At 48.6% G+C, this 17,493-nt stretch overlaps 1 long non-coding RNA gene across 1 annotated transcript in view; it reads left to right on the top strand.

Moving 5' to 3' along the window:
* LOC112544362 (uncharacterized) overlaps window positions 1-10,197 on the top strand; it is a 40,160-nt gene extending 29,963 nt beyond the window's left edge. The window contains exons 2-4 of the long non-coding RNA XR_016348183.1: window positions 6,181-6,332; window positions 6,895-7,036; window positions 9,795-10,197. This is a non-coding gene — a long non-coding RNA (uncharacterized LOC112544362). The remainder of the gene's footprint in view (window positions 1-6,180; window positions 6,333-6,894; window positions 7,037-9,794) is intronic.
* The last annotated feature ends 7,296 nt before the right edge of the window (window positions 10,198-17,493 follow it).

The raw sequence follows: 17,493 nt of genomic DNA, 5'->3' as shown, positions 1-17,493 counted from the left end.
TGAAATGCGGTGCCCAGAACTGGACACAATACTCCAACTGACGCCTAACCAGCGCAGAGAAGAGCAGAAGAATGACTTCTCGTGTCTTGCTCACAACACTCCCAGAATCACGTTTGCTTTTTTTGCAACAGCATCACACTGTTGACTAATATTTAGCTTGTGGTCCACTATAACCTCTAGATCCCTTTCTGCCGTACTCCTTCCTAGACAGTTGCTTCCCATTCTGTATGTGTGAAACTGATTGTTCCTTCCTAAGTGGAGCACTTTGCATTTGTCTTTATTAAACGTCATCCTGTTTACCTTAGACCATTTCTCCAAAGCAGTTGCAACCCCTCTCAGCGTGGTATCATTTGCAAACTTAATAAGCATACTTTCTATGCCAAGATCTAAATAGTTGATGAAGATATTGAACAGAGCCGTCCCAAAACAGACCCCTATGGAACCCCACTTGTTATACTTTTCAAGCAGGAATGAGAACCATTGATAACTACTCTCTGAGTACGGTTATCCAGCCAGTTATGCACCCACCTCATCTTCTAAACGTACCCCCTTCCCACTAGCATTTACTATGTTAGGCTTTCCTTCAGACTTCTCGGTGAAGACTGAAACAAAGAAGTCATTAAGCATCTCTGCCATTTCTAAGTTTCCTGTTACTGTTTCTCCCTCCTCACTGACCAGTGGGCCTACCCTGTCCTTGGTCTTCCTCTTGCTTCAAATGTATTTATAAAAAGTCTTCTTGTTTCCCTTCATACGTGTCGCTAGTTAGAGCTCATTTTGTGCCTTTGCCTTTCTAATCTTTCCCCTGCATTCCTGTGTTGTTTGCCTATATTCATCCTTTGTCATTTGTTCTACTTTCCATTTCTTGCATGACTCCTTTTTTATTTTTAGATCATGCAAGATCTCGTGGTTAAGCCAAGGAGGTCTTTTGCCATATTTTCTATCTTTCCGATGCAGCGGAATAGCTTGCCTTTGGGCCCTTAATAATGGCCCTTTGAAAAACTGCCAACTCTCCTCAGCTGTTTTTCCCCTCAGTCTTGATTCCCATGGGACCTTACCTATCAGCTCTCTGAGCTTACCAAAATCTGCCTTCCTTAAATCCATTGTCTCTGTTTTGCTGTTCTCCCTCCTACCCTTCCTTAGAATTGTGAACTCTGATTTCATGATCACTTTCACCCAAGCTGCCTTCCACTTCCAAATTCTCAACCAGTTCTTCCCTATTTGTTAAGATCAAAGCTAGAACAACTTTCCCCCGGTAGCTGTTTCAACGTTTGGAAATAAAAACGTGTCTCCAATGCAGTCCAAGAACGTATTGGATAGTCTGTGCCCCACTGTGTTATTTTACCAACATATATCTGGAGAGTTGAAGTCCCCATCACCTACAAATCATGGGCTTTGGGTGATTTTGTTAGTTGTTTAAAAAAAGCCTCATCCACTTCTTCCACCTGGGTAGGTGGCTTGTAGTAGATTCCTAGCATAACATCACCCTTGTTTTTTACCCCTTTTAGCCTAACCCAGGGTATGTCTACACTAGCTTGTTAGCTCGAGCTAGGTAGGCAAATGAGGGCAACCGGAGTTGCAAATGAAGCCCAGGATTTAAATATCCCAGGCTTCATTTGCATCTTCCCTGGCGCCGCCATTTTTAAATCATGGAATGAGGTATACCGGTAGTTCGAATTAGAGACCCTAATTCGGACTACCCACTCCGTGCTGCGTGTAGCCGCGGGCACGGAGTTCGGACTAAGGGGGATTTAAAAATGGCGGCACCTGGGAAGATGCAAATGAAGCCTGGGATATTTAAATCCCGGGCTTCATTTGCAACTCCGGTTGCCCTAATTTGCCTACCTAGCTCGAACTACCAAGCTAGTATAGACATACACCCAGAGACTCTCAACACTTCCATCTCCTATGTCCATCTCCACCTCAATCCAAGTGTGTTCATTCTTAATATATAAGGCAACACCTCCTCCCTTTTTTTCTGTCTATCCTTCCTGAGCAAGCTGTACTCTTCCATACCCACATTCCAATTGTGTCCTTAAATGTGAAGGACACATAACAAGAAAGTATCCAAACACATTTTGCATCTAAAATTCATGTATTAAACAAAGGAAATATCCATAGTGAATTTAACAGATCGATTCTAGTCATCACGGTCTTCAAGATGTTAGAATGCTCTCGGAACCAGTTTTTTACTGAGAGAAGAGGAAAACAAGGTGTTGATCAATTTTGGCCATAACAATGTTTAATTGAATTGTAAAGGTCTATTATTTAAAACAATGCCTATTTAAATGGGATCACAATTCCAATTTTAATGATGCTCTCCTGCCCCAGACAGGAAGGGACTTGGGGACACAGGCACTGGGAACACCAGAGTTCCCCTTCCTCAGACAAAGGGGGAGGGAGAATCACCTGAGTCCCAGGCTGGGGTGAGGTTGTCAAGACACAGCACAAGGTGGCTGGGTTCTTGAGCAGGTGTGTGTGTGGGGGGGGGGGGGGGAGGGGTTCAAGGCCCCAGAGTAGAGGGAGGGGGGATTGTTTAGAGAGCCAGACAGGAGATGGGAATCCAGGTGGGTGGCAGGGAGGCAGGGTGGGGGTGGGGAGAAGAGGAGACAGGGTCCTAGCAGGGTTGCAGTGGGCCAGGAGGTGGGGTTGCTGGGCAGAGTCCGAGCTGAGGGAGGAGAAGAGAGAGGGGAGGTGGGGGGGCGGGGGTCGTGGAAGTCTTTCCCCATCAGTTGCAAGCCTGCTTCAGACTGACTGGCTCTGGGGGATACAAACAAACAATGTCAGTCTCCCTTTAAAAGCTGGTGTGTTGACAGAATTGCCATTTAAAGTCAGCCACCCACAGGAGCAGGAGGCAAAGCAGACACTAAGGAAAAGCCTGGCCGATGTGAAGTGGGCTGTTTGCCACATGCAACAATTCAGTAAGAAGGGGCAACAATATGTAAATGGGGAAAATCTGGGTGCAGGGGTGGCAACCTCCAAGGCTTGCTAGGAAGGACTTGCGTGATGATCTGCACGGGAGCGGTTGCAGGGATTATCCCTTCCCTGCCATTCAGCCAAAGGAAGAAAGGTTAAAGTTGTGCATACCACACGAGATTTTAAAAAATACAGCAAACCTGGGGCTTGATTGACGAGCGTTCTGGTTCCGAGCCATTCCGGCCACACGCGGGTCACTTTAAAGTCGGTCTCTGCTCCCGCGATTGGTACAGCCCGATTACAGAGCGAACGAGTCTCATGGGTGGCAGGTGAAGCCCCGCCCCTTCTTCTCAAAGCCACACCCCTTCCCCCAGACCATGCCCCCTTAACAACAGCCAAGCCCCGCCCAGTGCCAAGTGAGGGCAGGCCCACTGCAGCCACCAGAGAACCTCCCAGCCTCTCCCCAGCTGCTGGAGAACTGGGCTGCCATGGCTCAGCCCCAGTCCCTGCTGGGCAGTGTGGGCAGTTTTGGGAAGGCAATGTCTTCCCTTGCCTGCATTCTCCACTGCCCACCATGAGTCTCCTCTCCTTCTGGATCGGGGGAGGGGGGGTAAGAGCCTGGACCCCTGGATTGGTGCTATTAAGAGTAAGGCTGTGTCTATATTGGCACAATCTTGCACAAAAGCAGAAACTTTGGCGCCAAAACTTGCTGCCTGTCTACACTGGCCGCGAGTTCTTGCACAGGAACACTGACATTCTAATGTATGAAATCAGGGCTTCTTGCGCAAGAACTACGATGTTCCCACTCAGGAATAAGCCCTTTTGCACAACTGTTCTTGCGTAAGAGGCCAATGTAGACAGGCAACATGAATTTATTGCGCAAGAAAGCCCAATGGTTAAAATGGCCATCAGAGCTTTCTTGCACAAGAGAGCGTCTACACTGGCAAGAATGCTCTTGCGCAAGTGCAAAATCATGCCAGTGTAGACGTAGCCTAATAGGATAACGTTACGTAGTGTTTCCAGCTAAACAAAGCAGACATCAGCCTCAAGAAGCTATCTCTGCAGGATGTGGTCCATCTGGGGACTAAAGCAGAGACATTAGGAGAACTTAACAGTTTTCTAGCACCATTGAATGTGTCATGTCCTGTCTCCCACCCTGGGCTAGGTGTGGGGGGTAGACATTATGTACTGTACTGTGTTTGTGTGCCAGTCCCAGACTCCAAATTTAGAAAAGATGTCCTTAACAGAATATCATAGCCTGCCTCAGAAATGTTCATCCTACACTCACCAAACTTCTTCCGAAACCCCGTACCTCCTCCATAGAATTGTGGTGCTTGACCACTTTCCAAAATCTTGGCATGGTCTCCCCCCCCTCAGAAATTATTGCCACCTCTCCCCACTTCAGGGGGTAAATGGCAAAGTATGAATATTTGCAACAAACTATTTGGCAAGTTTTTCAGAAGGGAGAAGGGAAAATTCTTGGTCATGGGCTGTCAGCACAGACATACCAAACTGCCAACCTGTCCCTCTCCATCCTCCACCCCCAGAATGCCAGCTGTAAGAAGGTGGGCGGGGCATGCACATGGGGCGCTGCCCCGCCTCTCTTTGTGGGGGGAAGGGGAAGGAAGTGGAGAGGCAGCTTGGCTCCCATGTGGGGCGGAACCCCAGGAGAAGGGGTGGGAATGGGGGCTGTCTTGGTGAACGTCTCAAAGAAGTCCAAGTGCTGAATCATGCTCCAGTTTCTTTCACTGCTTGTGAACAGCGGGTGGAAGGGAAACGAATCTAATTTCAGTGACTGTGCAAATTCCGTGCAGCCAATTCTGTGCTTGACCCCGGTGAGAGCGTCAGAGGGAAGCCTTTTGGTCGGGCTGCTCGTTGAATCTAAGTAATCGGGGGATGGTCCCGCTGGGGTAGGGGGCGTGTCTGGCTCCCACACGACCCCGGCGAACAGATCTCAGTCCCCACTGCCCCGTCCTTTACCCAGAGGCCTCCCTGAGCCTGGAGGGCTCCCCTCATACTCCTTCGTGGGACAGAGCCCTCCTCACCCCCACAAGGCTGGGCCCAGGGTTCCTAGGGGGGCTCCTTCACCCCAACCTTGAGGTCATTAGGGCAGGAGCTGGGGGTCCCCACCCCGGGGTGCTCTCCCTGCACTGGACACTTCTCTAACCCCTGCTGATTGCAGACAGCTCACGGCAAACACAACGTATTACACAGCCACCAGTGTAACAAAGAATAAGGATAAAATGGGGGAGATGAAACAAAAATGCACCCCCACCCCCGCTCTGTACTTATGACTCTTGCATTAGCCTGCTTGCCCTGTCAATCAGGATGACCTAGAACAGAGTTTCTCACCCTTTTTTAAATAAAGTATCTCTATTTGAAAAAAAAAAAAGTACCCCCAGGACCTACAGTTTTCAGACACACAATTTTTTTTTCTACTATTGCAGCACATTTGTTTAAAGACTTTACTCGTAGCCAGGCAGGCGCTGAAATTTTTGGGTGTAAAATGTAGAAAAATAATAAAGCGCTGCAAAAACTTAAAACAAAAATTCCGTTTTCTCCAAATGTTAGTTGTGTGGAGGTACCCCCCAGATTTCCTTCACGTGCCCCTAAGGCTATTCGTACCACTGGCCGAGAAACACGGCCCTAGAACATCGCCCTCTCCCCATTGCTCCTGGGGACTGTCAGTCTCAGAGCTCTGATTTCTCATGGACCCTTTGTGATGTAGTGTGGGTACCTTGCTGGTTGCTAGGCTTGGGTTGTGAGTGACCTCCACTGGCTGCTGTTTGTACCACGGCCCAGCCGAGTAGCTGATGGGACAGGAAGGTAACCTTTTCTGCCAGTTACCCCCCAGGGAGAGGAAGGTGCAATGCCGCCTCTGGCTGGGGGCCAGGGCTGGAAGGGACGGTCTTTAGTTTCTGTCTGGGAAGCAGGGGAGAAGGAGCTAGGGAGGGGGCTGGGATTGTAGGCCCCAGCCACCCCCCATCTCAAGGGGGGACACTGAGGCCTCTTAGCCCCAGTTCCTGTAACCAAATGACCTCTGTACTGTGCTGTATCCTGGAGAAGCAATAAACTCCCTCTGTTCTACTGGCTGGTGGAGTCTGTCCATGCCATTACGGGGGTGCAGGAGACGGGAAAACCCCAACGTGCCGCCACACCCTTCCTCCTCCTCTTGATTCGGGGGCCAGCCCACCTGAACCTCCCTCTGAGTTTTTTAGGAAGGGGCCAACACGCTGCAGACTCATCGCCTACTTTGACTTCTCACAGGCTCGACCTGCACAAAACGTCCGTCTGGCTGGGAGCTTTTTGAGAAAAATTGTTACTTCTTCTCCATGGTGACTAAAAGCTGGGGGCAGGTGAAGCAGGCCTGCATCGACCAAGGGTCTCGCCTGGTGATCGTCAACACCAATCTGGAACAGGTGAGCCTCCATTCCTCCTGTGGGGCATGTGGGAGAAAAATCAAATAACTCCAATGTTGTCTAAATTGGACAAAATTAGACTGTGCAGGAAATCAAAACTCTCTAAAAGAAAACTGCTGTAAGGGTTAAAAGTTTTCCAGGCCCCTCTCTCTCTGTAACAGAGAAATTATCTTAACTCTAATCAAGACCCTGCCAATGCCTCCTATCTCAAGTTCATGGAGACTCCTAGTCTGTCACAAATTGTCATGTAAACTCTTATCTTTGTCACAGTTTGCCTTGTAGACTCCTCACTCAGGTTCTCATGTGCCTTTGTACTGTAAAACTGACTTCTGGCACTTCTGGTATGAACAGAAATGTCTCAGAGTACTTCTGTCTGCTGAGACTTTGCTATGTTAAAGAAAACAATCAACAACTAAACTGTCTGAACATACTGTATAAAGGATCCCTGAAACTGTCTCTCAGGGCTGCTGCTGCTCTCACTCTGGTAGCTGTCAGCCTGCATGCATGCATAATAAAGTTTTCCTTCTAGATTTCTCTCCTGTCTCACTGCTTTGACCTCCAGCCTCGGCCCCTTCTGGGGACTCTTTACTCCAGTGGAGCAAGATTTCCCCAACAATTTGGTGTCAGAAGTGGAATAGCTTGGAACGCCAGTTGGAAAGTCTGACGACGGGGAACAGGAACGGACTACAGCGCGCATCTGGAGGGTAAGGGATCCATTTAAAATCCCCCAGTCCGCCTCCCTGTTTTCGTCACCAGTAGGACTGGCTGGCGGTAAGAGTCATCTTTTGCTCCTACATTTGCTTTAAGAGGCTTGAGTTAGATTTAAAATGAAAACACTGAGTACAGCCAAATAGGGGTTGGATTTTGTTGCTGACTGATTGTTGGCGAGTCCAAGTGCATGGTTTTGAGTGAGTCTAGTCCGGAACGGGACCACAGCCTCACCGGTGCTGTCTGTGTCACTGAACAGCTACCGAAAGCAAGGGCGGTTTCCCCCGGCACATAAGAAGTGTGAGTGAAGCTGACAGTTTGTGTGGACTCCCACACTATCCTTGGAGAGGGTAGTACTGCTGGGCTCCTGTACTGTCCTTGGACAGGACAGTGCTAACATGGGTGGGATTGTTCCCTCAAGTATGTCTCCCACTGAGGGGAAAGGTTTCTCACAGCCTGGGACTCCCTTATCTCAAATGATAAGAATTTACAGTCAGCTAGGTAATTGCTGGCAGGTTTGAAACTAAAGAGACTTAAGAAATTAATGAGCATTTGGAATGGCTATACTCAGGGGAATTCCCAGAAAAAATGGCCACTAGAGGGTAGCTTTGACTTAGAAAAGCTTCCTTATCTATCGAGGAAACACATCCTAACCAGATGGAATATTGGTGCCTCTGGGAGGATGTGGCAGTTAAAAAAAAAAAAAAAAAAAAAGAATCAGAGCATAATGGCTAGCCAAAAAGATTCTATTAAAAAGCTGCAGCAACAATTGGCTACTCTAAAGAAACAGCTTGATTCCCCAGATGTGCCATCTGCACCCCCACTCCTCTTTGGACCCTTGTCAGCTGAACATTCTTTCCTGTTATCTGCCTGTTCTCCTGTAAATCTTATGGGACGTGACTTATTGTGTAAATTGGGTGCAAACCTTCTCTGTAGAGAGGAAGGGATATTTGTTGACCTTCCCCCCCATCAGGCTCCAAATTTGATAGTTCGAACTAGCGGGGATAATGTAGTCATCCGCAGTTGCAAATGAAGCCCGGGATTTGAATTTCCCGGGCTTCATTAAATGCCGGCTAGTTCTGACCCCATGCCGCACGGCTACACGCGGCACAGACTAGCTAGTTCGGATTAGGCTTCTAATCCAAACTATCTGTACGCCTCGCTAGTTCGGATTAGAAGCCTAATCCAAACTAGCTAGTCCGTGCCGCATGTAGCCACGCGGCACGGGGTCTGAACTAGCCGGCATTTAAAAATGGCATCGGCCGGCTTCATGCAAATGAAGCCTGGGAAATTCAAATCCCGGGCTTCATTTGCAACTGCGGATGACTACATTACCCCCACTAGTTCGAACTAGCGGGGTAGTGTAGACATACCCAGAGGAATCTGATGAAGCCTCTGGACATACTCCCCTCCTGGAACTCTCAGATGTCCCAGAGACATTGTGGGCAGCCCACGCGAATGAAGTGGGGTTGCTAGCCTCTGCAACACCAGTGCAAATAACATATAAACACAACAAGCTTTTCCCAAGGGTACCCCAGTATCCATTGTCTAGGGAGGCACAAGAGGGCATTAAGCCTAGAATCTCTTCCCTCCTCGTACAAGGGATATTTGTTTATACAACTTCACCATGTAATACACCTATACTACCTGTGAAAAAGGAGGAAAAATTTGACAGCCAGGGTAAGCAAATCTATAGATTTGTACAAGACCTAAAAGCCATCAACAAGTTTGTAATCCCTAGATTTCCAGTAGTACCTAACCCTGCTACTATTCTTTCCTCTATTCCACCCACTTCTAAATGGTTCTCTGTAATAGATTTATGTTCTGCCTTCTTTTCTATTCCAGCGCAATTCTATTCCAGAATTCCCAATTTCTCTTTGCCTTTTCATTTCTGGGTCATCAATTAACCTGGACACGTTTTCCCCAAGGTTATTGTGAAAGCCCTTCTCTGTTTTCTCAGTTTTTAAAAGCTGACCTTAATTCTATCCCTCTTCCCTGCAGCTCTGTGTTGGTTCAGTATGTTGATAATGTGTTAATTGCTAACAAAACTGAGAAAGGGTGTAAAACTGATACCTTGCAAGTGTTAAAATGTCTTGCTGGAAGGGGTCACAAGCTTATCCCTTTAACTCGAGCTTGCCTTTTAGCTTCCGGACAGTCTGCTGCCATTTATACTGACTCAAAGTATGCTTTCTCTGTCTGTCACGCCACAGGACAAATTTGGAAATAACGAGGTTTCCTTACCTCTTCTGGCTCCGCTATCTCTTGGTCCCCTTATCTCTCAACTTCTTGATGCTATTCAGCTACCCACATCCCTCTCTATTACCCATTGCCCGGCCCACACAGGTGCAACCGATCCTGTCTCTCTGGGTAATGGGAGTGCAGATGGAGCAGCCAGACATGCAGCAGCACATGGACCTCCGGCTCCCTTTCAGATTCTGGTCTCTCTTTCTCTCCTTGTTTCTTTGCAGGACCTGATAGAACTACAGCAGGCTGCTCAACGTGCAGAGAGAAACCTTTGGGAGAAAGCAGGCTGCTTCTTATCCCCAGCTGGGATAATGGTTGCTCCTGATGGCCACCCAGTCACCCCAAGATCTCTCACACGGCAGCTTGCTCAGGTGTCTCATCAGATGACACACATGAGCAAAAGGGGGGTGGCCTCACAGATCCCAAAACAATGGTACACCCCAGGCGTGCACCTAGAAGCTACAAGGGTATCTAATTCATGTGTGATTTGTAAGCAGTTTAATGTTGCAGGAGGAGACTCACAGGCTAGTGGCCACACGGAAAGAAGAAACCTAGACATAAAACGGCGGTTAGGAAAGCTTGCACCTGCAGATGAAGGAAGCCCTCCCAGTACCTACTGATGTACCGTGCCACAACAACCCACCAGGCGACTACGTGTTTGTGAAGGAACCTCGCAGAAAGAACTGCCTGGCAGCCCGGTGGGAAGGACTGTTCCAAGTGCTGCTCGTCACCCACACAGCAGTAAAGGCAAAGGAGCCTTTCTGAGATTTAAAAAGTGATCTTGGGTGTAAAAAGGTTGGAGGCCACTGGTATAAAGGATCCCTGAAACTGTCTCTCAGGGCTGCTGCTGCTCTCACTCTGGTAGCTGTCAGCCTGCCTGCATGCATAATAAAGTTGTCCTTCTAGATTTCTCTCCTGCCTCACTGCTTTGACTTCCAGCCTCGGCCCCTTCTGGGGACTCTGTACCCCAGGGGAGCGAGATTTCCCCAACAGGCATTAAGCACAAGGGGCCAGTCTGCAATGCTACACTAGGGCGAATTCGCGTCACCCTTACCCGGAGCAGCCCCTACCCATGGCCCAAAGAGGGCGGCTGCAGTCCCAGAAGGATTGCAGCCCCCACCATGGACGGAGAGCAGGGAACAGGAGCCGCTGCCTCATGCACTGGGCTGCCAGCTCCTGCTGCTGGCCTCTCTGTGTGTGGCGGAGGAGCAGCAGCAGCAGCCCCACACGTGATGGGAGGCGGGAGTGGGACCCTGCACAATAGATTAACCGGTTCTTGGTAATCCGTGTGTGTGCTGGGGGGAGCTTAACGGGACCTGGATACTTAGAGTCATTTGAAAAATGCTGAGGGAGCTTGGTGACCAGAAAGCTCAGGGTCGGGGTGGATGATTCGATGGGAATCATTGGGCCCTGCCAAATTCACAGCCATGCAAAATGTGTCCCACACTGAAATCTGGCCTTTGTGTGCTTTCACCCCATGCTACATGGACTTCACGGGGGAGACCAGCATCCCCGACACCCTCTGCCCTTGTCTGATAGTTATGCCCCTCATTCCAAGTCCTGGCCTAATCTCCGCCCCCCACTCCCCACCCTGTGCAGTCATCTGCAACCCCCACCCCACCCACATCCTCAGACCTATCTGCCCCCCTGCAAAATTGCCCTGGGCCTCCTGCCCGGCCGGTGTCCCAGCTTGGCAGATGGTACAACCCCCTCTGTGCCCCCTCTGGACAGGTGCCTGTGCATGGTACGACCTCCCGCAACCCATCCTGTAGGCTTTAACCCCGCCCACACGTCAGTCCCTCTCCGCTGTGCTGTCTCTAATTTGCTGACTGGCATGGAATTACCCCGTTTTGGCTGTTCCCCTTTCCTGGCCCCTGCCTGTTTGTCTGTCCATCCTTAGCCTGTGAGTGCCTCAGGGCAAGGAAAGTCCTTTCTTAGGTCTCTGGAAATCAGCCGACACATTGCAGGCACTACCTCAGACAAGTCCCCAAACTTTACACAGCACAGAATTAACCAGGGGAACTCACTGCCACTGGATGTCAGTGGGGAAGGGCCGGATTCTGATTTCCAAACAGGGCCCTTTGCACTGATATAAAGAGGCCTTGTTATGTCCTCTGTATTTTTGTGCACAAAACACACTAGTTACAAGAGATGGGATACAAAAAAATAAACATGAAAACTCTCTCTGCTGCTGCTGCTTCAGGTCACAAGCCAATTGCTATTGGCCTGCGGTCAGACATGCCCCCATATTCCAGAATCAGTCGATCTGGTTTCAGTGCATGGGAAATCCTACAGGGATGTGGCACCTTGCAAAGACTGCTTCCACCTCTGCCAGATGTTTTGGTAACAGGCCTTTTTCATGTCCTTTACCTCCCAAGAGCGGGTCTGGAGCCAGGGGGGCAGGGCTGGCGGCACCCAGAGGAGGGCTCCTTCCATGTGCTGGCTCCCCATTCCAGGCACCCCCACTGGCTGAAGGAGGCTGCTGCTGGCGAGGGTGGTGCAGAAGTAAGGGTGTGGCCCGTGATGTGTGTTTCCTGGCTGTGAATTGGATCGTGCCAGCTCATGGCTGCCCTTGGATTGTGCAATCGCTGAGCGTGCAGATTTTGTGCTGATGTGAGCGAGGGCAAGTGACATTATCAGTCACGTGCTGCGCTGCTGTCTCCATGGAGTCACCCCGAGGCAACAGCTGTTTGTGGACTCTGCTGTTCTTGCACATCCTTCCTCCCAAAAGACTTCTCCTCACAGAATTACAAGTGGCAGCGGGGGGAGGGGGAGAGGAAGAGATCTGGCTACTTGTCCCCACACGGCTATCCTGCCCACTCCACATGCCCCTCACCAGAGCGCCTTGGCATTGGTTCCAGCAGGGGGCAGGCTCTGGCTCTGCTGAGGGAGTAGACTCAGACCCTAAACTCCTGCCCAGCTGGTGTGGACAAGCCCTTGGCCAGGTTAGTGCCGGGGTAGCCAAATCCGAAGCCCTGTAGTTCTTGGCATATGTCCCCACGAACCCTGAGAAGTCCACAGGAGATTATCCCAGAAGGGCTGAGGATTGTGTCAGATGAGGCAGAACCAGGCAGAGAGTTGGAACAGTGTTGTGATAACCACGCGACTGTGTGTGACCAGCTTGCTGGGAAGTCAGTGTGGTTAGGACAAGAAGGCTGTGTCTAGACCACATGGCTCCATCGACGGAGCCATGTAGATTAGGGTTGTAGGCAAACGGAAATGAAGCTGCGATTTAAATAATTGCCGCTTCATTTAAATTTACATGGCTGCTGCGCTGAGCCAACACGCTGATCAGCTGTTTGTCGGCTCAGCGCGCTAGTCTGGACGCTCCCCTGCTGACATCAAAGCCCTTTGTCGGCAGCCCCGTTATTCCTCGTGGGATGAGGTTTACCGGGGCTGCCGACAAAGGGCTTTGATGTCGGCAGGGGAGCGTCCAGACTAGCGCGCTGAGCCGACAAACAGCTGATCAGCGTGTTGGCTCAGCGCGGCAGCCATGTAAATTTAAATGAAGCCGCGATTATTTAAATCGCAGCTTCATTTCCCTTTGCCCAATAAACAAATCTACATGGCTCTGTCGACGGAGCCATGTAGTGTAGATGGACCCGAAATGTATAAGTTTATCATGCCGGTGAGAATGGATCCTGTCTCTGGGAGACACAGACCATCTTGGGGAATGTCTGGTCTGCTTATTGTTGTTATCCTACTGACTGGGGGGAGAGAAAGGATTCCATGGCCTTTGTGAATGGGGAAGTCGCACCCAACCAGCCCTTTGTCTTTGTTAAGCCAGAGACTTCAGGTTTTGAATCCACAGGACAAGGGGGAAGGGCAGAACCTGCTTTGGCAAAGGAAACTTGCAGTTTAAACCTAAAGGGCCAGAACTACAAGGGTATGGAGCCAAAGATATGGTGTGATGACAGAAAGTGTTGTCAATATACACTTGCTATGGAGGTGTTCTTGTTCCTGATGTTAACTTTTGTAACCAATGTGCTATTGTTACCAAGAACTGTAAAAATGTACAGTATGTGTGCTGTTTTGGAAAAACCATTGAACCTGTCAAGAAATGTACCAAAATGACAGATTGTATGTTAAAGGACCCTGTGATGTTGATATTTCACAGTTAATGCCTGTAACTGATCTTGGAACTTCTTACAGGACAAAGAAGATTCCAGCCATAATGTACTGTGTAGAAAGGGAAACTGAGGCACACTACCATTATGATTTCATGGCTAAGTTCCAAGATACCTACACTATGGGGAGTGAGAATACCTACATTAACTCAGGGTGGCTACGTCTACACTGGCATGATTTTCCGGAAATGCTTTTAACAGAAAAAGTTTTCCGTTAAAAGTATTTCCGGAAAAGCGCGTCTAGATTGGCAGGACGATTTTCCGAAAAAATACTTTTTCCGGAAAAGTGTCCGTGGCCAATCTAGACGCACTTTTCCACAAAAAAGCCCCAATCATCATTTTCGCGATTGGGGCTTTTTTTGTGGAAAACACTACTGTGCTGTCTACACTGGCCCTTTTCCGGAACAGTTTTCTGGAAAAAGACTTTTGCCCGAATGGGAGCAGCATAGTTTTTCCAGAAAATCACTGATGATTTTACATGAGATCGTCAGTGCTTTTCCGGAAATTCAAGTGGCCAGTGTAGACAGCTGGCAAGTTTTTCCGGAAAAGCAGCTGATTTTCCGGAATAACTTGCCAGTGTAGACACAGCCGGTATGTCTACACTGCCACCCTAGTTCGAACTAGGATGGCTAATGTAGGCAATCGAAGTTGCAAATGAAGCCCGGGATTTAAATATACCAGGCTTCATTTGCATCTTGCCGGGCGCCGCCATTTTTAAATCCCCGTTAGTGCGAACTCCGTGCCCACGGCTACACGTGGCACGGAGTACATAGTTCGAATTAGGCTCTCTAATTTGAACTACCGTTACTCCTCGAGATGGAACAAGGTGTAATGGTAGTTCGAATTAGAGAGCCTAATTCGAACTACCTACTCTGTGCTGCGTGTAGCCGTGGGCATGGAGTTCGCACTAACGGGGATTTAAAAATGGCAGCGCCCGGCAAGATGCAAATGAAGCCTGGTATATTTAAATCCCGGGCTTCATTTGCAACTTCGATTGCCTACATTAGCCACCCTAGTTCGAACAAGGGTGGCAGTGTAGACATACCCTCAGTTGTAATTGGATTTCAGACAGTTGCCAGAGCTGGCATGGGTGAATTTATTATTTTTCCTTAGCTCTGGGCAAGATCACCAGACACACATGGGGATCATGTTGCAAAAGCGATGATTCTATGGCTATGGGTCTTACCAAGATTTACCTTGGGTTTATAAAACAGTGCAAGGGCATGGCTGTCACTATGACAGACCTTGCAGTGAGGAAGCCTATTGTAGGTGAGCCTGGTTTTCATACACTTGTCCAGTTATGTACTCTTGTTTCTAATATTGGATTAGAATCTGTAATACAAGAGCCAAAACATGGGGAGGCCTGTGATGCCCTCGGTGATGTTACTGCAATCACTTCCTGCATCAATTTTGCATTGGTGGTGTCACAATTATGGATTTTAAGGGGAGCAGTCAGATCACTGCTGTGCCCACGGGAGTAGAGGGGGGCGTTGCCGCAAAGTCTATACAAAGGGGGCCATGTGAGGTGTCAAATGAAAGCTTATGTTCTACTGATTCTATATATTCTACTCATGTACTTGTGTGATGTCTGTATGTGGCGTTATGAATATGGATTCTGTGCTGATACTGGCTTGGACTGCCTGTTGTAAAGGCGGATTGTCCAAGGAATGACTATGCTAATTAGCACAGCTCTAGGAACAACGGCTCTCAAGGTGCACAATACACACCTGAGGAATGTGTCTGGAGACCTGCAAACCAGCCAGGGCAGAATGGCTGCTGACATATGAAACAGAGATAGGTCACTCGGCCATGTGACCTGCTCCTCTTGGAAGGGACCAGGGAGATATATAAGTGCCACGAGGTGGTCTCCATCTTGTCTTCAATTCTGCGACTGATCCCAGATGCAGTCTTGCGAGGCACAGCGAGCTGGGAAGGACTGTCAACCCATCCTGACGTCGGATGTACACCAGAGACTTTTAGGATAGCACTTTGTAACATCTCTGCTGAGAGCCTGCATCAAGAACTGGGCGATTCAATGCATGTAATGTATTTTCTTTAACAACCTTACTCTCCACTTTCTCTTTCTTTTCTTAATAAACCTTTCGATTTTAGATTTGAAAGGATTGGCCCAGCGCAATCTTGTGGGTAAAATCCAAAGTGTAAATTGACTGGGAACTGTGGCTGGTCTTTTGGGACCAGAAGAACCCGTTCGGGCTAGGTGAGATTGGGTTCTATAACCCCTCACCTGTGTGTTAGGCTCGGGGCTGATTTTGGCATAGGGACAGCTGGAGTGTCTGAGGGGTTTTGCTTGTGAAGATCCCTGCTGGCCAGGTTGGCAGCTGAATTGCTTGGTATGACTGGTTTGTGGCCTGTTTGGGAAAGGTCTCCAGACAGGGGCTGTGAGGAGCCCTGAGTTTGAGCAATGCCCTGAGCGGATCCCCTCTGTGGTGTCCAGACCCAGCACGGTCCATCACAAGCTGGTACCAACTTTGTCTGATGTTCTGGAAGACAAAAGAAAACATCTTTCTACCTCAGTAGGGGTGGCACATTATATCTTAAAATGTTTCTTTCTTTTACAAGTATTCTTGCTGACTTTGTTATCAGCCAGCTGTTACCCAATAATTACCTATGCTTGTTCTGTAAACTAGCCAAGCCTCAGAAACATCCATCCTCTGTGAGTTCTGGGTACATTATTCCACTGCTCAATTATTAAGTTAATGAGGTGGCATGCCTCAGTTTCCCTCTTCTTCAGCAGAGCAGGTTTTTAATAGTCTGTTGTGAAACTTCAAATTTATTCACAGGTAGTAACTGAGAAGCTTTATTGCTATAGTGATTTTTCTTTACTTAGCAGTAGGTGTTTGCCAGTTACCATTTCAGCAAGCCCAAAAGTTTTTTTTCCTGAAAGAGAATCATATACAATGTTGCAGGGTTACTTATTAACACTAAATTTATTTTCATGTATACATCTTGTTATATACCATGTCTTTTATTTGGACAATTTCCTTCTGAGGACAGTGTGTTACCCCCTCTTGAAGTCTTTGACTAGTAGACACCTTCTATCCCTGCACTGTCACTTATGGAGGGTTAGAACTGCCTATAACAGACAGGCAGCCTGCATCCACATACACTTTTAAGTTATCACCAACCGAGAGACTCAGCCTTGAAAAGGGACACAGTGAAATTCCAGAGTTTTGATTATTTATCACTTTTATGTTCTGCTTTCAAAGCACACAGCAAAACCACAACCCTACGGTGGCTTCTCTCTGGAGTACATGAAGTATCTTACAGATTTTATGTACCCACATCAAAGCAACAGTCTGATTAGTTAGAACCATTTTAAGGCTCACGATTAGGGTTGCCAGGTGTCTGGTATTCTACTGGACAGTCCTTTTTTTGCACCCTCTGTCCAGTAAAAAAATTCAGAAAATACCGGACACGTGCAATGTCTGGTATTTTCTGTTTTCCGGATGGGTGCTGGATGGAAGCCTGGTGGGGGTGGGAGGAGTGGCTGTGAGGTGGGGCGTGATCGGTACTGGGAGCCTGTGGTTGCATGAGGAAACCAGGTGGGGGGAGTGGCTGGGAGTTCCAGCCGACCCTCCCTACCCCTGCCAGGCTTCTGCACAACCAGAGGGAGTCCCAGGCTGGGAGGTGGGGCCGCGATTGGTGCTGGGATCCTCTGGTTGTGTGCAGAAGCCGGACAGGGTCGGGGGGAGCGGCTGGGGGGGGGACGCAATCGGTGCTGGGAGCCCTCAGCTGATTGTGTCTGAGGAGGAGTGACTGATGAAGGGAATAGATTGAGTGCTGATTCAGTAAGAAGTGAAGTTTGTCATTTTTTAAATATACCTTTTACTAGTGTGGAAGTCAAAGAAGAGGTTTTGAAAAATAAGAAATAGATAAAAGCTGCACAGTCTAATGCAAAATATATGATGTAGGATGTAGACTGTTGATTGTTTATGTCATGATTATGAGGGTTAGCCAGCAGCCTGGGGATTAAGGGGTTAACTACACCTAGCCAGGTGGAGTGACCAATAGGAATGTAGGTGGGACTTTTAAACTGGGACAAAGGAATTTGGTTTTTTTTC

Source organism: Pelodiscus sinensis, chromosome 31 (assembly GCF_052426305.1).
Source record: "Pelodiscus sinensis isolate ZL-2025 chromosome 31, ASM5242630v1, whole genome shotgun sequence".
Lineage (NCBI taxonomy): Eukaryota > Metazoa > Chordata > Testudines > Trionychidae > Pelodiscus > Pelodiscus sinensis.
This window is presented reverse-complemented; position numbering and strand designations above follow the sequence as displayed.